This window comes from Sapajus apella, unplaced genomic scaffold, assembly GCF_009761245.1.
Source record: "Sapajus apella isolate SASKATOON/1434 unplaced genomic scaffold, GSC_monkey_1.0 scaffold1, whole genome shotgun sequence".
NCBI lineage: Eukaryota > Metazoa > Chordata > Mammalia > Primates > Cebidae > Sapajus > Sapajus apella.
Window position 1 is genome coordinate 71955965 of NW_022436941.1, and position 25035 is coordinate 71980999.

The following is a 25035-nucleotide window of genomic DNA, read 5'->3' on the forward strand; positions in this document are numbered from 1 at the left end:
AAACATGCTTGTACCACCTGATGCTGTCTATTGTGCCGTTCAAAAGCCCAAATTTGAACTGACAGCAAGAGAGACTGAAAGTTGGTTGCTACGTCTTAGCAGCAGAGACTGGAAAGAGGCACCGTGAGCTCCCGCTGCCGACATCCGATAGCCCTTGCAGCCCACGAGAGATCTTCCAGCAAGCTCTCTTTTTCCAAAGCTAGATTTCCGTTCCTTGCTATGACCTCCGCGACTCTGATGGTGGGAGGCAAGGGGGAGCATCACTCACTCCAGAAATGCGGAAGAGCTCTATGCCACAAGGTAGACCTTATCCACTCCAGCCTTGGCAATTCCATTTGCAGGAGCCAAGAGGGGCTGCAGAACTCAAGAGTGCTCTGGCAAGACCTCTTTGCCCTTCCTCCTCCCATCACTCACACCCTGGCTACATCCTCTGCCTTGTCACCATCAGATCCTTTATCTCTGCTACAGCAGCCACCATAAAAAGTCCAGAACTCCAAAGGGTCTGTATGTCTTTTCTGACCCCTATTTCTCACCACCGCCCATCCATAGCTTCTGACATTCTTCCACTGCACCTGCTGGATCACATAAGCAGGCCTCAAGAAAATCGCCTGTTGGCCGGGTGCGGTCACACCTGTGATCCCAGCACTTTGGGAGGCCAAGGCAGGTGGATTGCCTGAGGTCAGGAATTTGAGACCAGCCCGGCCAACATGGTGAAACCCTGTCTCTACTAAACATACAAAAATTAGCTGGTGTGGTGGCAGGTGCCTGGAGTCCTAGCTACTCAGGAGGCTGAGGCAGGAGAATCACTTGAACCTGGGAGGCAGAGGTTGCAGTGATCCCAGATTGCACCACCACACACCAGCCTGGGCGACAGAGTGAGACTCCATCTCAAAAAAAAAAAAAAAAAAAAAAAAACAAGAAAAGAAAATCGTCTCTCTTCTCAGCCTCCTCTGGGCTCCTTTCCTTCACCTCTTGCTCCAACTGAAGCCTGAAGACACTGCTTCTCCTGCAGCTGTTTTAAGTGCTCGACTTTCTCTCATATCTCTTCAACCACTGGTCAGGTATGGGATAGCTGTCCTCTGCCCTTCACTGCCATTTCTAGATCCCTCTTCCTCCCCAAGCCACTTCCCCTGGGCTCCATGTCCTACGACATCACACTGCTCCCATCCACTGGCCGTCTATGGCAGTCATCCACTGAGCCCCCCACCAAACATCACTGACCTAATTGCAGTAAGAGTTTTGCATTTGGCTGACTGCCACATTCTTCGCGGTACTCGTATCAAAATTCTCAGTGATTTTTAATATCCATGTGAATGATCTTTTTCAGGTTCTTAAGATGTGCCTCAGCCACTCACTCCCATGGTCACACCCTTACCATTCATTACCAATAACAGCACCCCTCCATAACGTCAGTTTCCAGCATCTGAACTCATAAATCCAACTTCCCATTTAATATTCCCATTTGTCTAACAGCTGTCTCAAACTGAGCACATCCAAAATCAAACTCCTTATCTTTCCCCAAAACCTGCCCCAACTGGTGTCTTCTTCTTCCACAGCTGTGAACCAAAACCTTTATATTTCTTACACCCCACATCTAGTCTGTCAAAAAATTTTGTTGGATCTACCTTCAAAATACAGCCAGCATCCAACCACATCTTTCCAATTCACCATAATCACCCTGGTCTGAACCCCCATAATCTCTCACCTGAATTTTTCAGTGGCCTTTACCTTGTCACGCCTTCTACTCTTGCTCACTCTCCCCCCGCCCAGTCTCTTCTCAACACAGTGCAGGAAGTGGACCATTTAAAACATTTAAAATTAGGTCAGGCATGGTGACTCATGCCTGTAATCCCAGCACTTTGGGAGGCCAAGGCAGGCGGATCACTTGCGGTCAGGAATTCGAGACCAGCCTGGCCAACACAGTGAACCCCATCTTAACTAAATTACAAAATGTAGCCAGGCATGGTGGTGGGCACCTGTAGTCTCAGCTACTCAGGAGGCTGAGGCAGGAAAATCACTTGAACCTGGGAAGCAGGGGTTGCATTGAGCTCAGATCAAGCTGCCGCACTCCAGCCTGGACAACAGAGTGAGACTCTGGCTCAAAACAAACAAACAAATAACAACAACAAAAACCAACACATTTAAAATTAAATCAGATTAAGTCCCTCTTTCCTCAAAAGCTCTCCACTGTCTTTCCATCACGTTAAAAGTAAAAGCCAGCGTCTTTACAATAACTTACCAGATGCAGATTTGATGGCACCAGCACTGATCACTCAGGCCTCCTCTCCTGCTAGACCCCCTTTGTTTGACCTGCTCCAGGCCCCCTCCTCGCTGTTCCTTCCGTGTGCTGCACACACTTCTGCATCAGGGTCTTGTTCTTTTTCTTACCTATACCTGGAATGTTCTTTCTTCCATATTTCCACTACTTTCCTCTTTCCCTCCTTCCAGTCTTTCAACAAATATCCCACTTTCACTGGGGCTTCCCTGACCACCCTACTTAAAACTGCAGCCCCAGAGCCACACTCTCCCTGCCCTGAAATTTCCTGTCCCCCTTTCTTGCTTTGCTTTTCATCATGACACTTACTGTCATCTTTCTTTTTTTTTTTTTTAATTGCATTTTAGGTTTTACTGTCATCTTTCTACTACAAACTTTGACTACTTTTTTGAGTGTCTGCCTCCACCTGGTGGAAGGACAATTCCACGCAGGTGTGGATTTTGTCTGTTTTGTTCACTGGTATGTCTTCAACACATAGAACAGTGTCTGCCACACAGTAGGTATTCAATAAGTATTTTTAAAGTAATGAGTGGGCCGGGCATGGTGGCTCACACCTGTAATCTCAGCATGTTGGGAGGCCAAGGCGGGCAGATCACCTGAGGTCTGGAGTTCGAGAACAGCCTGACCAACATGAAGAAACTCCATCTCTACTAAAAATACAAAATTAGCTGGGTATGGTGGCACATGCCTGTAATCCCAGCTACTCAGAAGGCTAAGACAGGAGAATCGCTTGAACCCGGGAGGCAGAGGTTGTGGTGAGCCAAGATCGTGCCACTATACTCCAGCCTGGGCAACAAGAGCAAAACTCCATTCCCTTCACCCCACCCCGCAAAAAAAAAGAAGTGGACAGATTGCAGCCTGGCCACAGCAGGTAACCTTGGACACTACCACCCCATCAGGAGCTCACTGTGGGAAAGAGCCGTGCCAGGGCACCCTTACACCAACACAGGGCAATCAGAGCTAGCTGCTGTATGGTCTTGAGGTTTTCAGAAATGTACACATACCTGTGCAAGAAGGTGAGATGCAATGAACAAATTGGAAAACAATATTGAAAAGGAAAAACTCATTTTTCTTTACTCACTCTTTTGTTTTGTTTTGTTGTTATTCTTGTTGAGACAGAGTCTCGCTCTGTCGCCCAGGCTGGAGTGCAGTGGTGCTATCTCAGCTCATTGCAACCTCCGCCCCCTGGGTTCAAGCAATTCTCCTACATCAGCCTCCCAAGTAGCTGGGATTACAGGTGCCTACCACCAAACCAAGCTATTTTTTTTCATTTTTAGTAGAGATGGAGTTTTGCCATATTGACCAGGCTGGTCTCGAACTCCACACCTCAGGTGATCCACCCGCCTCGGCTTCCCAAAGTGTTTACTCACTCTTACAACACTTCGCTTCTGACACCAAATGTGTGGGGAGTTTTCTCACACCAACCAATTTTCCAACTCTCCACACGCCAACAGGGTGCGCACAGTTCAATCACGACACTACCTGGTGTCAGCACCAGCGTCACAGGCTAAGGCCTCAGTCTCACAAGACTGCCCCCCATTTCAGACAGCAATCACAAGCAGTGGGTCCCTGGTTGCCTACACTTCTGTTCAGCATGGTTGCTAACTGAGGGTTCCCACAACTTTTCAGGTTCAATAATATGCTAGAACAGCTCACAGAACTCCGGTCACACATTTACTAGTTTATTACAAAGGACGTGGTACAGGATACAGATGAGTTATGTAGGACAAGATCTGGAAGGGTCCCCAGCACAGGAGCTTCTATCCCTGTGGACTTGGGGTGCACCACCTCCCCAGAATATGGATGCGTTCACCAAACTGGAAGCTTTCTGAACCTTATACTTTAGAGATTTTCATAGAAGCTTTATCATGTAGGCATGATAGAGTATTAACTCAATCTCCAACTCCTCTCCCCTCTCAGAGGATGGAGGGGAACCGTGAAAGTTCAGGTTTCTAATCAGGGCTGGGTTTTCCTGGCGACCATAACCATCCAGGAACACACCAAGAGTTATTTCATTAGAACAAAAGAACTCCAATCCAGGAAATGCCCAAGGATTAGGAGCTCTGGGTCAGGAAGTGGGGTCAAATATTAGAACACAAATGCTCTTTGCATCCTATCACTGACGATATTATAAGGGCTTTATTAGTTCCGTGTCTGGAGCATTTCCCAAATGCTAAGGCAATGTAACTTTTTTTTAGATGGAGTTTCGCTCTTGTTGCCCAGGCTGGAGTGCAGTGGTGCGATCTTGGCTCACTGCAACCTCTGCCTCCTGGGTTCAAGTGATTCTCCTGCCTCAGCCTTCCAAGTAGCTAGGATTACAGGCACCTGCCACCAAGCCCAACTATTTTTTGTATTCTTAGTAGAAACAGGGTTTCGTCTTGAACTCCTGACCTCAGGTAATCTACCTGCCTGGCCTCCCAAAATGCTGGGATTATAGGCATGAGCCACCGCACCCGGCCAGCAATATGATTTTTGTATTTGAAAATGGGCCCTTGGCTGGGCATGGTGGCTCATGCCTATAATCCTACCACTTTGGGAGGCCGAGGCAGGAAGAGTGTTGGAGCTCAGGAGTTCAATACCAGCCTGGAAAACACAGTAAGACCTCGTCTCTACAAAAATATCAAAAAAAATTAGCTGGGCATGATGGTGCACACCTGTAGTCCCAGCTACTCAGGAGGCTGAGGTGAGAGGATCGCTTTAGCCCAGGAGGTCGGGGCTGCAGTGAGCTATGATTGCACCACTGCACTCCAGCCTGGGGGACAGAGTGAGACATGTCTCAATAAAAAAGGGGAGGGGGCTCTAGATAGTGTCTTTGTGAATAAATCTTTAACTGCTCGAAGAAAAAGATCTGCTTTACACATCAAGTTGTGAGCACTGGTTATTTTCCACAGGAAATGGGTAGAGAGATGGGGTGGGGGAGTCTTCACTTCTTCAATTATAGTGTTCAGTACTGTGTGAAGTTTAAAAGGAGAATAGGGACTTCCTTTGTGATTTGTTGTTGTTATTGTTTGCTTCTCTTTCTTCAGAGTTGTTAGCCAAACGAAAATAGCCAGATACGGACAGCTGATGTGAAGATTTGTTACACTGTGATCTGGTTCAGGAACTTTACCTTCAAACATAAAGACATTCATATTCTACGTTTCCCTCTGTCATCTCTGAGAAAAAGCACATTGGTGATACCAGAATGGTTGAGTAGTGCTGTACCCAGACCAGGCTTCTCAAACTTGAGCAAATACCAGAATCACCTGGAGAGCTTGGTGAAACACAGGCTGCAGACCCTCACCGCTTCAGTTTCAGCACATCTGGGGTCAGGCCCCCAAATGTGCATTCCTTACAAGCTCCCAGGGGGTGCAGCTGCTGCTGATGAGTGTTCCTCACTCTGAGACCTGCTCTAGACCCTCCCTGATCAGCCTGTAGTCCCAGAACCAGCAGCATCAGCATCGCCTGGGAGCTTGTTAGAAATAAGGCATCGTGGACTTTACCCCAGACCTCCTGAAGCAGAACCTGCACCAACAAGCTCCCTGGTGGCTCCCAGGCACGCGACAGTCGGAGAACACTGCTCTGAATGTCCAGAGACTTTAGTTCCCCCAAGCACAAAGCCTTCCATAAGCTCCCACTCAAGTCCTGGGCCTGCAACGCTATGACAGGACAGTGCTGTCTCGGTGCCCAGGCCTTGGGGTTAGGAAGTAGGAGGAAGGAGATCCTGGCCATGACAGAGAAAACTTCATGGTCATAGCCTGTGGGTGACATGCAGCAGGAAACACTTCCTCTCCTTAGGTGCCTTCCCATAGCCCGTGAGGGGCACAACAGCAGCTGAGCCACACCATACTGAACACACAGAGAGGCAGAGGGCTGGACCCCATTCTGAATGCAAAACCCCAAAGCACCAGGCTGGAGAGTTCACCCTGGCTTACGTCCTTGCCCTGACTTAGGTCTTCGCCCTCTGTCAGGCCCTCTCAGAAATGTGCAGTCTGCAAAGCTACTGCTCAAGCAAAATAAAACCCAGCCAACCTGAGGGCTGTCTGGACATTTTAAAGACAAAACAAGCATGACTTCCCCCAGTTAATTTTATCTCAGTGCCCACATGATAAGATCTATTATGCAGGCCACATGGCAAACCTAGTTAGATTGCCTGGTGGTGGCCAAGCTGGCCATGTCTAGATCTTCAACACCATCTGATTATGTCAACCAGCCTCCTCCAGTACACACTTGGCTTCTATGGTCCAGTGAGACTCAAAGAACAGCAACTATCTCCCTCCCACTCACCGCCCAGACTTGTCTCTAAGCGCTTTTTCTGCTACAGAGATGACCTAGCACATAGGATCTCGTAAAACTCTGCAAGTTACAACATCAAAATGTTAGATCTTCCGCTAAAAGGCAAAGCAGGAGCTGAAAATGGGAGTTACAAACAATAAGGCTTTCAGCTACATAGGTTGGCTGTTTTTCTCTGTTAAGCAATGAAGATATGCTTCTTCATAACTTGTTTCAAAGGATCAATGCCATCGGCAGAGTAATGGGTGGTGTTGACTGGTCTCTAAGCCATTCAGACCTGGATGGCTTGCTGAATGTTTGAACAAACATCAACTTAAAAATAGAGAAAAATGCAATAAAATAATTTCCAAGTCAGTAAGCAGGTATAAATCTTCCATAAATTTCCCTGATTGCAGGAAAAAAAAAAATAACGCAACCCTTATCCACACTCCAACGTGTGGAGTATTTACCTGGTATTTACCTGCCAGGCAAGATGCTAAACAACATACAGGACCCCCCAAGCCACCTTCTCAACAACATTGCATGCTGGGTACTGCTCTCTTTTCTACGCAGATGGGAAATCTGAAGCTCAGATATGTTAATTAACTTGCACAAGGCCATACAGCTAGTAGCCTGGGCAGGCTGGTTTAAGCCTGCAGGCTTAATCATTGGTCTGTACTGCCTTCCAATCTTATGGCCTAATGGAATATTTTCCTTGAGGAAGAAACAGAAAACACAGTGAAGGCAAGAAGATCCAATTGCCTCTGAACATATTGGCAGGGGGCACGTTGCTTTTGTGCAAAGGTAACAATCATCACATAGACGAGTGGGTATGGCATGTTTCAGGATATGTGAAGGAGGCCCAGATGGCTTATGCATTGTTTTGGTAAAGAAGGAAACAGTCACTCCCATCATTGGAAGGGAAAACAAAGGTAGGCCACAGCTCCAGACTGCCAGCTGCAGACACTTCATTTGCTCACGACCTGAGTGTTAGTGCTGACTGCTGTGACGTGTGAAAGGGCCCCAGGTCATCAGCCCAGAATGCCAGCACAAGGAGACTTTCTGCTTTTCCATCCTGCTATCTATGAGACTCATTCTTCATTGCCAGAATGACAGATTGCCTTGTGTCACACTAGGGTAAAACACGCATGTACACACACACACACACACACACACACACACACACATACATATACAGGTGATGCCTCAAAGAAGCTCAGCTTCACATGAAAAGCATGAGGTTATACAAATTAAGGAACTCTGCTTACATATGTGATTTCAAATGAGAAAAGGGAGCTGGTTTTTATTATTAAACCAAAAGATGGTTTAAAATGTGTTAGAGAGTTGGTAACTTCACCATAGAATCATTTTTTTGTATATGCTAACCCTCAGAACTGTAAGTCAGAGATAATTCACTGGAGAAAAAAAATCAATGCCATTCATGTATAAAATGCAGAAAACACCCAAGCCCATAGGAGTTTAAGAGAACTAGAAGGACAGTGGAAGGGCAAGTGAAAATATGGTTGCAAAGAAAAGCCAGCTGAGTGTTTAAAATTGGCCTCAAAGCAGATAGAATATAGCATATAACCACAAATTGACTTAAATGCCATGAGACAAGAAACAGCTAAGTAAACCAGAACTACGAGCTGATTTATGAATGGTCATAATAGTAAAAAATAATAATTTATTGAAGATCTACCATGTGTCAAACAAGATAGATATTATTTCCATTTTACAGATGGGGAAACAAATGTAAAGAGATTGAATAACTTACATCACATGCCACAAATGATAAACAGCAGAGCCTGAATTCAAACCCGGGGGCAGTTGAATCCAACACCCGTAATTGTTTTACACTGTGGAAAATGGCTATATTTTTTAAGACTACAAATTGAGAAATGGCACCCCAATTTGAGAGACATCCGGAAGGATCTGGAGCAAACACTCTCTTGACCTGCCCAACATCTGTTCTCCCTTCCCTCCTTCCTGTCCAAACCTCAATTCTGTTAGACATTTAGTCATCTAATTTTCATTCTCAAAGGGAATCCTGATTGATCTAGATGATTCCTAATTAGTATTCTCTAATTATTGGTCTAAGGGTGAGTACATGACCTTAGATAATCCAGTTATACTGAAGGGAGGAGCATACATTCAATGACTGGGAGAAACACTTCACTTTTCCCTGGATAGGACAAGGAAGCCTGTTGCCCTTTGGCTGCTGGCAGCCACAGTGTGATGGTGAAAAAGGCCACCTAAAGACAAAGGCAACAGCACAAGGATGGCATTGTGATAGAACGAAGAAACAAAACAAACGGGTTTGTGGAAAAAACTATTGAGCTGCTGACTTAACCAATTTTGGAAGCTGTCATACTTCCGAATTTCTTACATAAAATAAAGAATGTCATTATTTTTAACTAATCTGAGGCAGTTTCTGTCACTGGCATATGAAAGCATCCTATTTAATACTGGCTTCATGCCCACATTATCTTCTTGAATTGTCTATTAAGTCCCATGTTGTGTGAGTAGAGATTTATTCTTTTGAGTATTTGTGTCTCCTAATAGGTGATGATAGGTAAACAACTATATAACTTTGGAGAGGGAGCTATTTTTCTTATAATTGCACCAAAAAAGGCTTATAAAGAAAAATGTTAATACATTTAACAACATAAAAGTTGAAATGATCCTTTTGTGGCTGGTAAGCACGATAACTGGGTTTTCACACTCATCTGTGAAATGTGCCTCCTTCAAGGCTTGTTACCATATAGGCATATTACCCATCTGATGTGAAAAAAAAAGTTAACATTTTTGCATATAAAAATTTGATAAATAAAATATAAAAGGAAATTTAAAAAACTAAAGAACATTTTTCCATATATAATACAGTTAATATTCTTTCTACCTAAAAATCTCTACAAATAGATGAATTCTCCAAGAGGAAAATATATCAAGGATATGAACAAGCAAAGGATGCTAAATAGATTTTAAATATTCTATCTTACTAATAATCAAAGGAATACAGATTAAAATATGATACCATGTTCATTTACCAAATTTGCATGTTTTTTCTCTAATAAGGATGTGCTGGCTATCAGCTGGGTGCCTCAGCACTCCTCAGTCTCCATCAGGCTAGCCTCAGCCTGTTACCATGGCAGCAGCAGGAAGTGCACACGGCCTCTTGAGGCCTGGCCTTAGAACTGGCACACTGTCACTTCCAATGTATCTTATCAGCCAAAACAAATCAAAGGTCAGCAAAGACTGGAGAAAACTTACACTGCCTCTTGATGGGAGGAGTGTCAAAATTATATTGCAAACGTTGTGGTTACAGGGAAAGGTGCAGAATTAAGGCCAATTTTCAATCAATTACAAGTATGTACTAATTATCTCAATCATATTTTTATCAAAAATGTATGCATATCTGGCTATATATCATCTAGATATAGCTATATACACATATATATATGATATGCATGGATGTACAGATAGCTAGGCTATCCATTGACATCTATTCCCAATTAAACAAGCACTACACAAAAAAAGAATAAATACAAGGCCAATAAGTCTATGAAAAGATGCTCAATAGCACTCATTACCATGAAAATGTGAATTAAAACCACCAGAATGGCTGACACTACAAAAAAAAAATTGGTAATGAGGTAGGTAGTTACTAGGACTCATACACTGCTGGTAGGAACATAACTTGGTAGAACTACTCTGGAACTTGTCCATATCTATCAGTTAAATATATGTTCACTCTATGACCTAGCAATTCTGCTTCTATGTGCATCAGAGGACATGTTTAAGAATATTCATGGGAGTGTTCATTATAGCCCAAATCAATTTTCTTTTTTTTTGAGATAGAGTCTCACTCTGTCACCCAGTCTGAAGTGCAGTGACGCAATCTTGACTCACTGCAACCTCCACCTCCTAGGTTCAAGACATTCTCCTGCCTCAGCCTTCTAAGTAGCTGGGATAAGAGGCACCTGCCACCACGTCCAACTAATCTTTCTGTTTTTAGTAGAGACAGGGTTTCACAATGTTGGCCAGTTTGGTCTTGAACTTCTGGCCTCAAGTGATCTGCCCGCCTCATCTTACCAAAGTGTTGGGATTACAGGCATGAGGCAATGCGCCTGGCCAAAATCAATTTAAATGTTCATCACCAATAGAATGGATCAATACAGATGCTACTCGACTTTCAATGGGGTTATATCCTAATTAAACCATAGTAAGTTAAAAATGTTGTAGTCAAAAATGGATTTAATACACCTAACTTTACTGAACACTATAGCTTAGCCTAGCCCACGTTAAACATGCTCAGAGCATTTACATTACCCTACTATTGGACAAAAGTATCTAACACAAACGTATTTTATAATAGTGTTGAATAACTTGTGTAATTTATTGAATATTGTACTAAAAGCAAAAAACAGAACAGTTGTGTAAGTACTCAAAGTATGATTTCTACTGAACGCACATTGCTTTCATGCTGTCATAAGTAGAAAAACCATGAAGCCAAACCATCTGAGTTCAGGGACTCTCTGTAAATTACAAAACTTTTTCCACAGAATGGAATATTATACAGCAATAGAAAGAGCAAATACAGCTGCTAGCAACAACCTTGATAACTCTAACAGACATAAATTTGAGAAAAAAAAAAATCCACAAAAGCACAGTTGACCCTTGAACTGCACAGGCCCACTTAGATTCCCTTCAGCCTCTGCCACCCATCAGACAGCAAGACCAGTCTCTCATCTTCCACCTCCTTCTCAACCTACTCAATATGAAGACGACAAGGATGAAGACCTTTATGATGATACTCTTCCTCCTAATGAATAGTAACTATATTTTCTCTTCTTTACAATTTTCTTAATCACGATTTCTTTTTTCTCGATACTTTATTGTAAGAATACAGTATATAATATATATACAAAATATATGTTCATCAGCTGCATGTGTTATCAGTAAGGCTTCTGGCCAATAGTAGGCTATTGGTAAAGTTTTCGGAAAGTCAAAAGTTATAAATGAATTTTCAACTGTGTGGAGGGTCACTGTCCCTAACCCCTGAGCTATACAAGGGTCAACTGTATATATGTATGATTCCAGTGCTGTAAAGTTCACACACTGGTAAAACTAATACACTGGTAAAACTGGTTATAGGAATCAAAACAGTAGTCGCCTTTGGCAAGAGACCAGGCAATGCAGAAGTAGCACAGGGAAGGCATCTAGGGTGCTGCTAACAATACTAGTCTTGATCTGGATTGTGGTTTTACTTTGCAAAAATTCAAGCTGTACACTTAACATTTGAGCTCTTTGCTGTGTATATGTTACACTTAATAATATTTACAGTAGTAATGTTTGTAATATAACAGTAAGAATTAGATATGTTCTAAAGTGTCCCCAATTAAAATGCAAATGCCTCTCAGGGAGAGTCCTCATTCTAACCCATCACAGAGCTCTCCTGGGGAGGGACTGATTGAGCATGAGCTGGGAACCAGATAAGGGACTGCAGGGCTGGCCAGGTCTGAGAGACCAGCCTCTGTGGGGGTGAGAAAAGAGAGGCTCTAAAGGCACTCACAGGAAATAATAAGCACCGACAGTTGGCAGTGACAGCAGAGGGCCCAGAGAATATGTATACAAAGGGCAGGTCCTCACTGAGGGCAAAACCAGGCTCAGTGGTTCCCTCCCACACTCTTGTGGAAGCCTGTCTTCCCCTCCTAAACTCCATCTCTCTGTATTCCGTTCCACTCAGCGTGGAAGCTGCTTTTCTCTCCTGGATTCCATGTTTCTGGATTCTCTCACTCAGTGTGAGAATTAGCTGTTTCTCTCTCTCTCCTTCTCCTGTTTCTCTCTCTCTTTAAATAAATCACTTTCTACAAACACTTTGGAGTCCAGCATTTACTGAGCACTGTGCTGTGGTCCCCTCTCTCATTCTTGAGAGGGCAGGAGACCAAGAACCTGGAGAAACGTCCTCTCAGGGAAGCTGAGGGCACCCTGAACCCCTGAACCCCAATATTACACTAGTTTCTAGTGAGAGTTGTTGCAGAAATGTCATGAGATGTGACAGCAAGTTTAAAGGGACTCAGAAGGTACCCAGCTGAAAGAGCTCCTTCTTATAGCTCTCTGCCATTTCCCCTCTTCTTTTTAACTCCATTTTCTCCATCTAATTCCTTATTGTCAACACATTTTGAATTTTTTCATTGATAAAAAAGAGATCCATGTTCCTTAGGCTTGAGGCCACCTAATGGATATTTGCTGGATATAGCTGCTAGCATACAAGAAAGGATATAAATAAAAAGATAGAGCTCATTCAGGGGGGCCCTGTATTAACGCAGACTATTAATATAAATCATTGCATTTCTAAAATAGCACGGGAGATTTATCATTTCATTTATCCAGACTTTGCTCAAGAATTTTTAAACATGCCACAGTTTGCCCATATTCATCTGAAAGCACATATGATTTTAACCAGTGTAATGTTTGAGTATGTCTGGCCCCCTATCAAGGTTGATAATAAATTTGATTTACTAAAATGTAGCAAAGTCAGTCACTGCTATCTGCAAACATGGCTCACAATAATCAAAGGAACATAGAAAGAAAATGATGGGAAACTAATCTCCAAGACGGAAAATTAAACAGTGTGCCTTTTCTGGACAGACAGAATCCACTGCAAAAGCACAACACTGATTTGCTTTTCAGCCACCAGGACCTGCTCTTGTCATAGCCACATGTGACTAAGCCCTCAGATAATGGAAATAAAATCAGAAACCATTTGGCAAGTAGAATCTTGGGAGATGATACTGACCTTGTGTGTCCCTCATGGTGTCCCACCATGTTAAGCCAACCAGAGCCCCAGCTAAATGCCAACCCAAATAGGCAGAGGATTATACAAATGAGCCGAAGTCATAGTCACTTCCCAAGTACCCCCCTGGCAGTCCCAACCACCTCCCGAAGCAGTATCATGACCACCCACATAACAAAGGAAGGACCATTATCAGGATACCCTGCTACCCTACCTATAACCCTGAGAGAGCTGATGTTTCCAATAGGCAGCATGATCAACCTTCTTAGCACCCAGAGCTAATTGCAAATGCTCTGCACTCTAGGTTTTATACGCCAGTTAAAGGAAAATATGTATTCTTCTTTTATCCAGCTACTGCTATGTTTATCAAGGGCTATAACTGGGCCCAAAGCCTAGAGGGAGCAGGTTTATTTAATAATGATGTTCTAACGCAACAGCTGGACACAAAAAGAAAAAGGACAGAAACAAAGAAAAGCCACTGTGCAGATGTCTGAGGAATCCAATCCTGATCTCATTTTCATAAAATTATGAAGTCCCAACAGTACATAGCAGCTACAAACTCTGCCTCATGAATCTTCACGCATTCACCCAATCAATGTGTCCTGACCATTAGCTGTGAGCTAGTAACTGCTGGGGGTGGGGAAAGCAGTGATCGTTAATAAGACATAGTCCCTGGCCTTAAGAACCCTTGAGAAGTGGAAATATCTGTGTGTGTACACATGCTCAGAAACAGGTCATTACAATTGAATGTGCAAGTGCTATAGCTGGGGATATAAGACCTCTAAATAAGTACAGCAGGCTGACTCAGACCACCCACAGATCAGTAAATGTTTCCTTATAAGGAAAAGGGGTCTTAAGAATATTGGCATGGTGAGATTATCCTGATGGGCCCTAAGTCCAATCATAAGTGTCCTTATATGAGAGAGAAAGAGGGAGATGTGATACAGACACACAGTAGAAACGGCCACGAGAAGACAGAGGCAGAGAATACAGTGATGCAGCCACAAACCGAGGAATGCCAGCAACCACCACAAGCTGAAACAGTCAAGAAAGCGATTCTCCTCCAGAACCTTCTGAGGGAGTGCGGCCTGAACTGCATTCTGACTTTGGACTCTGGCCTTCAGTCCTGTGACAGAATACATTTCTGTGTTTTAAGCCATCAAGTTTGTGGTCATTCATAACAGCAGCCACAAGAAACTAATACACCAAAAGTTGGGAAATACTTTACAGGAAAAAAAAATGCCTGAGCTGAGTTGTAGAAGGTGTGTAGATGGAAAGTGAGAAGTCAGTGGTTGATGGTGGCTGGTGTATAAAATGCAAGAAGGCACCACTTCTCAGCCTTTTAGCTAAGACCAAGGGTCGTATATGTTCCTATCAGTTTAAAATGCAAGAAAGTGAGAGATGAGACCAGTCTTGGGCTACATTATGGGGCTACATTATACATTGTCAATTATTTGTTTTGTTTGACATTTATTTGTGGTGAATGAAAGGGAGCTATTGCAAGGTGTTAAGCCATTTACAATTCAGATTTACATTTCAGAAAAGTCTCTCTACCTGTACTATACAGACCTTTACCACTCAACCCCCATATCTAGTCCACAGGGAATACATCCAAATTCCTACTTCTTTCCCTATAGCCACTGTTACTGTTCTGATCCAAGCCATGGTCATCTCTTCTGGATTTTGAAATAGCCTTCCATTTGGTCCTCTGCTTTTCTTCTTGCTTGTCTGCAGCCTACCCTCAACACAGCAGTCAGCATGTCACTTAAATCAGGTCATGTCACTCCTCTCCTTCCCATTTCACTCAGAGTAAGAGCCAAAGCCGTAGAATGCCCCTTCCTGTGCCCTACTGCCTAACGCCCCGGGCCTGACCTCCCTCCCTCACCCTGAGGCAGACACAGTCCCTCCTCCCTGCTACTCCCTGGGGAACCAACCCAGTCCTGCCTCAGGCTTTTCACAGACCGTTTTCTTTGTTTGGAATGATTTGTCTCCTTGATATTCCTAATCTCCATCAAGTCTTTGCCTAAATGTCACTGTCTTGATGAGGCCTGCCCTGACACACACTCTTTTAAACTGCAACCTCCGTCTTACCCTGCTTTTCCTTTCTTTCCTCCATATCTTCTAACATATCTGATATAGACTGGATGTCTGTGCCCTCCAAATCTCAAGTTGAAATGTAATCCCTAGTGTTGGAGTGAGGCCTGGCAGGAGGGGTTTGGGTTATGGGGGAGGATCCTGAATGAATGGCTTGGTGCTGAGTTCTCCCTCTGAGTTCATGCAACCTCTGGTTGTTTAAGAGTGACACCTCCCCCTACTCTGGCTTCCACTCTCGCCTTGGGGTGCCAGCTTCCCCTTCACCTTCGACCGTGATTGGAAGCTTCCTGAGGCCCTCATTGAGAGCAGATGCCAGTACCATGCTCTCTGTACAGCCTGCAGAATCATGAGCCAAAATAAACCACATGTTTTAAATAAATTACCCAAACTTAGGTATTCTTTTACAGCAAGAACGGACTAATACAATATCTAAATTTACTTATTGTGTTTATCATTTAATGTTTAATTATTTAATGTACCACTCTAAAATGTAAGCTCCATGGAGAAAGAAAGTAAGACTGTATTTTGTTCACAGTCATAAGTGCTGACACATAGCAGGCGCTGAAAAAATATTTGTTGAATAATTAAGTGAACAATGAATGAGAATGGGATGAAGCAGAGGTGACTTTGGAGGCTGGGAAGCCAGATGAGCTCAGAGAACTGTGTAGTGTTCCTGATTCTAAAATGATGTAATCAATGGTGACCCTTTAAATGTCAACTTGAAAGGATGACCAAAAAAAAAAAAAAAAAAATATATATATATATATATATATATAAAAAATATATGTGTATATATATTGTTCTGAAAGTAAACTAAGTAGCCAACAATGATTTGCTGGACTATATTATATCCATGTTCAAATAGATTTTAGTAAACATTCTGAACATTGGGCTTAAAAGTCATTAAACAAATACAGATTAAGCTATTTTGATAATGACGGATATTCAAACATCAAATGTCAAAACTTTTCAGTTTGATAAGAGAAATAAGGTATCTAGAAGATTGTCACATATTTTAGAGGGTTTTAAGTATGTTGTTATAAGAATATTTATAAGAATGCAGCAACTATAAATAAGCAATACTGTCAAAGCCATTCTCATATACAGTATTGCTTGCATGAGTATAAATTAAAGCAGCATTTTTAAAAAGCATTTTGGTAATACATATTAATAGCCTTAAAAAATGTATTACATGATCTAAACTAAAGAGAAAAAAGTGCATAGGAAAAAAACTGAGAAAAAAATACAACAAAATATTAACAATGATTCTTTCTAAAGAATAAGCCACCATATTTCAGTAACTTAACAGTTTCATGTGACAGTGAAACCCAGTGGTCTTAGTCAGCAGGGGGAGCTCAATCATGTAATGATTAAGGGATCCAGACTCCTTCCATCTCCTGGTTCCTCACATCCCCTAGAGACTAATTATCAATTGCTTCCTTCCAGCAGACAGAAAAAGATCTTAAGGAAAGTACACTGGTAACTTCAAAGTCTTGGCTTGAAATTGACCTGATTACATATCATTGGTCACATGTAGATTCAGAGAGGAAGGGGCTGCAAAATCTATACTGAAACTACATATGGAAAAAGGAATAAGACATTTGGTGGACAGTAAAGGGAGCCTTCTCTGCCACAGGTGGGATTTTCTTCTCCTTTATATTTATCTTTATTTTCTAAATGTTCTGTAATGAACAAGCATGACTTTAATAATGAGGAAAAAATCATATATTTACATATACATATATATATACACACATATATATGTCTGCAAAAAAAAGTTAATAATCTTTGATCCATTAAACTCATTCTTTAAACTTATAATAAATAATTAGATTGATGGGGAGGTGGCTGGCAAGATGGCTGAACAGGAACAGCTCTGGTATGTAGCTCCCAGCGATTTCAATGCAGAAGGTGGGTGATTTCTGCATTTCCAACTGAGGTACCCAGTTCATCTCATTGGGACTGGTTAGACAATGGGTGCAGCCCATAGAGGACGAGCTGAAGCAGGGTAGGGCATCCCCTCACCCAGGAAGCACAAGGGGTTGGGGAACTCCCTCCCATGGCCAAGGAAAGCCATGAGGGATTGTGCCGTGAGGAAGAGTGCATTCTGGCCCAGGCACTACACTTTTCCCATGGTCATCACAACCTGCAGACCAGGAGATTCCCTTGGTGTCTACACCACCAGGGTCCTGGGTTTCAAGCACAAAACTGGGCAATCATTTGAGTAGACACCTCTAGGACAAAACTTCCAGAGGAAGGAACAGGCAGCAACCTTTGTTGTTCTGCAGCCTCTGATGGTGATACCTAGGCAAACAGGGTCTGGAATGGACCTCCAGCAAACTCCAGCAGACCTGCAGTTTTTTTTCATACCCCGTTGGTTCCTGTAACACCAATGAAACAGAACCATTCACTCCCCTGGAAAGAAGGCACAGAAGCCAGGGAACTGACTGGTCTTACTCAACAGATCTCACCCCCACAGAGCCCAGCAAGCTAAGATCCACTGGCTTAAAATTCTCACTGCCAGCACAGCAGTCTGAAGTTGATCTGGGATGTTTGAGCTTAGTGGGGGTAGGGGCGTCCACTATTACTGAGGCCTGAGTAGACAGTTTTCCCCTCACAGTGTAAATGAAGCCGCCAGAAAGTTCGAACTAGGTGGAGCCCACTACAGCTTTGGCAAAGCCACTGTAGCCAGACTGCCTCTCTAGATTCCTCCTCTCTGGGCAGAACATCTCTGAAAGAAAGGCAGCAGCCCCAGTTGGGGGCTTATAGATAAAACTCCCATCTCCCTGGGACAGAGTACTGGGGGAAGGGGCGGCTGTGGGTGCAGCTTCAGCAGACTTAAACATTCCTGCCTGCCGGCTCTGAAGAGAGCAGCAGATCTCCCAGTACGGTGTTCAAGCTCTGCTAAGAGACAGACTCTCTCCTCAAGTGGGTTCCTGAACCCCATGTCTCCTGACCGGGAGACACCTCCCAGCAGGGGTCAATAGATACCTCATACAGGAGGGCTCCAGTTGGCATCTGGGGGTGCCCATCTGGGACAAAGCTTCCAGAGGAAGGAAGAGGCAGAAACCTTTGCTGTTCTGCAGCCTCCGCTGGTGACATCGAGGCAAACAAGGTCTGAAATAAACCTCCAGCAAACTCCAGCAGACCTGCAGCAGAGGGGCCTGACTGTTAAAAGGAAAACTAACAACCAGAAAGGAATAGCATCAACATCAACAAAAAGGATGTCCACTCAGAGACACCATTGAAAGGTCATCAACATCAAAGACCAAAGGTAGATAAATCCATGAAGATGAGGAAAAACCAGCACAAAAAGGCTGAAAAATCCAAAAACCAGAATATCTCTTCTCCTCCAAAGGATCAAAACCCCTCACCAGCAAGGGAGCAAAACTGGATGGAGAATGAGTTTGACAAATTGACAGAAGTAGGCTCCAGAAACTCCTCTTATCTAAAGGAGCATGTTCTAACCCAATGCAAGGAGGCCAAGAAACTTGAAAAAAGATTAGACAAATTGCCAACTAGAATAACCAGTTAAGAGAAGAACATGAATGACCTAATGGAGCTGAAAAACACAGCATGAGAACTTCGTGAAGAACACACAAGTATCAATAGCTAAACTGATCAAGCAGAAGAAAGGATATCAGAGATTGAAGATCAACATAATGAAATAAAGCATTAAGTCAAGATTTGAGGAAAAATAAAAAGGAATGAACAAAGCCTCCAAGAAATATGAGAAAAGACCAAACCTACATTTGATTTGATAGGAATGGCCAAGGACTTCATGACTAAAACACCAAAAGCAATGGCAACAAGAGCCAAAATTGACAAATGAGATATAATTAAACTAAAGAGCTTCTGTACAGCAAAAGAAACTATCATCGGAATGAACAGGTAACCTAGAGAATGGGAGAAAATTTCTGCAATCTATCTGTCTGACAAAGGGCTAATATCCAGAATATACAAGGAACTTAAACAAATTTACAAGAAAAATACAAACAACCTCACCAAAAAGTGAAGGATATGAATAGACATGTCTCAAAAGAAGACATTTATGCAGTCGATAAATGTATGAAAAAAAGCTCATCATCACTGGTCACTAGACAAATACAAATCAAAACCACAATGAAATGCCATCTCATACCAGTTAGAATAGTGATCATTAAAATGTCCAACACATGCTGGAGAGGATGTAGAGAAACAGGAATGCTTCTACACTGTTGATGGGAGTATAAATTCTTCAACTATTGTGGAATACAGTGTAGTGATTCCTCAAGGACCTAGAATCGGAAATACCATTAGACCCAGCAATCCCATTACTGGATATACACCCAAAAGATTATAAATCATTCTACTATAAAGACACACACACACATGTTTATTGTGGCACTGTTCACAATAGCAAAGACATGAAGCCAACCCAGACCGGATAAAGAAAATGTGGCACATATACATCATAGAATACTATGCAGCCATATGAAAGGATGAGTTCATGTCCTTTGCAGGGGCATGGATGAAGGTGGAAACCATCATTCTCAGCAAACTAACACAGGAACAGAAAACCAAACACCGCATGTTCTCACTCATAAGTGGGTGTTGAACAACGAGAACACATGCACACAGGGAAGGAAACATCACCCACCAGGGCCTGTCAGGGGTTGGAAGGCTAAGGGAGGGATAGCATTAGGAGAAATACGTAATGTAGACGACGGTTTGATGGGTGCAGCAGACCACCATGACACATGTATATGTATGTAACAACCCTGCACGTTCTGCAAATGTATCCCAGAACTTAAAGTATATTTTAAAAAGGAAAAATAAATAAATAAAAAATAGACTGTTACCGGCCCCTGCAAGCAAGCTGCTTGCTCATCTCTCGTCATTAACCCCCTCTTCTCTTCCTTCTAGTTATTAACCCTTCAGAGAAACTACTATTCTGATTACCAATAGCATAGATTAGTTCTGCCTGTTTTTTTACTTTATATAAACTGTCTCATTAAGTATAAAAAAAATTAGATTGTGGAAAAAGATAGATGATTGATGATTGATAGTGATAAAGTCATACATTCATGACAGAATTATGCAAAATGACACAAAAATTTCCAAGAATAACAAAATGCTCCATATACATTGTGAAATATTGATCAATCAAAAAATAATTTTCCAGGTACAGTAGTCTCCCCTTACCAGAAGTTTCACTTTCTGTAGTTTTGGTTACCCACAGTCAACCTCAGTCCAAAAACATTACATGGAAAATTCCAGAAATACATAATTAATAACTTTTAAGTTGCATACCATTTGAACAGCATGATAGACTCTCTCAGTGTCCCACTTGGTCCTACTTGGGACATGAATCATGCCTTAGTTCGGTCTCTCCACACTGTCTACAATACCCGGCCATCTTTTAGTAGCCAGCTATGTTATCAGATCAACTGCTGACGTATCACAGTGCTTTTGTTCAAGAAACCCTTATTTTAGCTAGTAATGGCCCAAAGTGCAGTCTTAGTGATGCTGGCAGTTTGGGTATGCTGGAGAGAAGGCATCAAGTGTTTTTAACTTTAAGCAAATAGGTGAAGGTTCTTGACTTAATAAGTAAAGATAAAAATCACATGCTGAGATTGCTAAGATCTACAGTATTTTTTTTAAGTCTCCTATTAGTGAGATTGTGAAGAAAGAAAAAGAAATTTGTGTAAATTTTGCTGTCGAACTCCAAACTGTAAAAGTTATAGCTATCATGTAGGATAAGTGCTTAGCTAAGATGAAAATTCAGTACTGTCCAAGATTTCAGGCATTCACTGGGGACCTTGGAACATATTTCCTGCAGATAAGGGGGGAATACTGTATATACAGAACAGTAACTAAGTGGAATTTTAAAATGGCCTATATTAATCTCTTAGATTAGAATATATTTTAAAAGAATGCATACTGGACAAAAAGACTCCAGAATAACAATTGGCAGCTGGGCACTGTGGCTCATGCCTATAATCCCAGCACTTTGGGAAGCCAAGGCAGGAGGATCACAAGGTCAGGAATTCGAGCCCAGCCTGACCAACATGGTGAAACCCCATCTCTACTAAAAATATAAAAATTAGCCGGGCATGGTGATTACTTGAACCCAGGAGGTGGAGGTTGCAGTGAGCCAAGATCATACCACTGCACTCCAGCCCGGACAACAGAGTGAGATTCCACCTAAAAAAAAAAAAAAAATGACATAAGTGCAGGGATATGTTCATATTCTAAACAGGTGCAATCTTTTTCAAGGATGATTTGGCAATAAGTATACAATGTCTTTGTCCCAGTAATTATATGTTAGGATTTATCCTAAGAATAAAAGTGGGATGCACAAAAAGAGCCAATGGAAAATTTCAAACAAAAAAATACAGTAAGGCCAGGCGCGGTGGCTCAAGCCTATAATCCCAGCACTTTGGGAGGCCAAGGTGGGCGGATCATGCGGTCAATAGATCAAGACCATCCTGGACAACATGGTGAAACCCCATCTCTACTAAAAATATAAAAATTAGCTGGGCATGGTGGCATGCGCCTGTAGTCCCAGCTACTCGGGAGGCTGAGACAGGAAAATTGCTTGAACCCAGAATGCGGAGGTTGCAGTGAGCGGAGATTGTGCCACTGCACTCCAGCCGAGCACCTGGCAACAGAGTGAGACTATGTCTCAAAAAAAAAAAAATACAGTAACTGAAATTTTAAATTTAAGCCCCTTTACTAAAGGAAGCAAGTCAGTGAATGTAGAGCCAGTGAATATAAAGCTAGAACAAAAGAAATTATACAATTCAAGCAACAAAGAGAAAAAAGATCAGAAAGAATGCACCCCTGAGTTAATTCAGAGACCTGTAGAACAATATCAAAAGGTCTAACGTTCATGTCATCAGACTTTTAGAAGGAGAGGGAAGAGTGTGGTATAAAACAAATATTTGAAGAAATAATCACTGAAAATGTCCTGAATTTGGTGAAAGACACAAACCTACTGATAGAAAAAGCTCAGCAACCCTACCAGGAAAAACTCAGAGAAATCCCACCCAGACACATCATAATCAAACTATTGAAAACTAAAGACAAAGAAAACATCTTAAAAGCTCTAAGAGAAAAATGATACACTACTTATAGGGAACAATTTGAATAAACACAGATTTCTCCTCAGAAACCCTGGAGGCCAGAAGGAAGAGGAGCAACACTTGTAAGTGCTGAAAGAAAAGAACGATTAGAATTCTATATCCAGGAAAATATCCCTCAAAGCCAAAGATAAAGAAAGGCATTCTCAGATGGAGGAAAACTAAGAGAATTTATTGCTGATAGATTTGATCTTAAAAATGACTGAAGAAAGTTCTTCAGACCAGAGGGAAATGATACCAGAAGGAAACTTTGATTGTCAGGAACAAAGGAAGAGAAACAGAAATGGCAAATATCTGGCAAATAAAATAGACTATTAAGAGACTTTTGAAGAATCCTCTTGGGTTCTTCAAAATATGCATGACAATTGAATATAAAAGTGCTAATATTGTTTGCCAGGGTTTTTGTTGTATGTAGACATAGTATATAACCATCACGTCAACAGAGAAGGGTGAAGGGGTTGGCATGGTGGTGAAGTTAGAATATAACTTTATTAATGGGAAAGACATTCATGCTATAGATAAGAATTGGGACACGGAGAATGTTCTCCAGACAAGAGCCAGTCCTGTGACCAAAAGGCCTGTTCTCACCTTCACCTACCGAAGCCCAATTTTTTCTTTTTTCTTTTTTTTTTTCTGAGACAGTCTTGCTCTGTCACCAGGCTAAAGTGCAGTGGGGAGATCTTGGCTTATTGCAACCTCTGCCTCCTGGGTTCAAGCAACTCTCTTGCCTCAGCCTCCTGAGCAGTTGGGACTACAGATGCCTGCCACCACGTCCAACTCATTTTTGTATTTTTAGCAGAGACATGATTTCACCATGTTGGCCAGGATGGTCTCATTTCTTAACCTCATGATCTGCCTACCTCAGCCTCCCAAAGTGCTGGGATTACAGGCATGAGCCACCACTTCCGGCCCTAGAAGCCCAACTTTATCCATCCTTCCTTCCTTCCAAATCCACGACGCCTTCATGAGGCCTTTCTCTCCTTCTATGGCACCCCATTAGTATTGGGTTTATAACTCTCTGAAGGCTCTTAAAATAAACAGTAACCAGTAATATTAATAATAATAGCAGCAGTAATCCACTATGTATCTTTTTTCTACAGGATAGTGTGCTTTACAAGTATTATTTCTAATTCTTACAAAAACCCTGCAAGGTAGATAATATTCCTTCTTTGACAAAAGAGGGAACAGACTCAATGCATCGCAGTGGTTTTTACACTGGTCTTATTGACAGTAATTAGACTTACTAAGTTCTGCCAACTTTTATGTACTCAGAAGCATCTTCTTGGTTCACAGAATCCAAGCTGGAATAATCTTAGCAATGTGCTCCCATTTTAATTCTTGAATTCTACAATGGACAATATTGGGTTGAATTGGCTTATTTCAAAATTGAGTTCAATCCATGAACTCAAAAGAAGTACTGGCTAGGCGGAGCACAGTGGCTCATGCCTGTAATCCCGGCACTTTGGAAGGCTGAGATGGGCAGATCACTTGAGGCCAGAAATTGGAGACCAGCCTGGCCAACATAACAAAAACCTGCGGTGGCACACGCCTGTATCCCAGCTCCTTGGGAAGCTGAGGCACAAAAATTGCTTGAGCCTGGTAGGCAGAGGGAGGCTGCAGTGAGCCAAGATCACACCACCGCACTCCAGCCTGGGTGACAGAGCAAGACTTTGTCTCAAAAGCAAAACAAAATAAAACAAAACAAAAAAAGAGGTATAGGTTAGTAAAAGTTTTGTGAACTGGTAGGTCTTGGCTATGGCTCTTAAGCCTCCTCTTAGACCCCAAATAACATGCAAGAAAAGGCTCAAATAGTTGGAAGGAGCTTTGTGCAAAAACTGCAGAACCACTCTTGATTCTCTCTGAGATCAGAATGAAACAATTTGTGTTTCTGGGCATCCGTACCTTCGACTGACCTTGCTGCTGAATATTTATTGTGATTTTTGTGCTGCAGCCCATTCCAAGTTCAAAGTAAGATGGATCTGTCTTAGTAATACATGTTGGAGAAAAATCAATTTCTATGATAAATGGTGTGGATCCTGTCTTGTCTTGGGGCACTGCTGGCAGCCCTGTCTGAGCATAGCACGTTCATTCCTGAGAGACCAGAGCTCTCTGTACACCATAAAGTACTTGCTATGCCTGAATGTTTTAGGCTAAAGCTGCAGTGTGCAGGGAAGGAACCCACAACTAACCATTCGATCATATCTGAGGAAACTCTTCGTGGGCCTTCAAGGAGAGGTAGAATTGGAGGCAGTGGGGCACAGAGAGCATTCCAAGGCAAGGGAAGGGTAGGGCAGGCAAGGGAGAAGGCAAGGGCAGGAAAGGGAGCCGCATGGAGGGAGCAGAGTGTGGAGCACAGAGTCTGCCATCGACAGAGGAGACAGGAACGCGGGTTGGAGCAGCTGATGGGGCCTGAATTAGGACATGTTCACTGGACGCAACTGATGCCCAATTCAAATTAGGTGAATTCCAAAATAAAAAGGGAATTCATTGTCTCT

At 42.5% G+C, this 25035-nt stretch overlaps 1 non-coding gene across 1 annotated transcript; it reads left to right on the forward strand.

Moving 5' to 3' along the window:
* Window positions 1-9206: 9206 nt before the first annotated feature.
* LOC116554500 lies at window positions 9207-9310 on the forward strand. Its single transcript, XR_004270219.1, has one exon. It is a non-coding gene; the product is annotated as a small nucleolar RNA U13 (small nucleolar RNA).
* Window positions 9311-25035: the final 15725 nt, after the last annotated feature.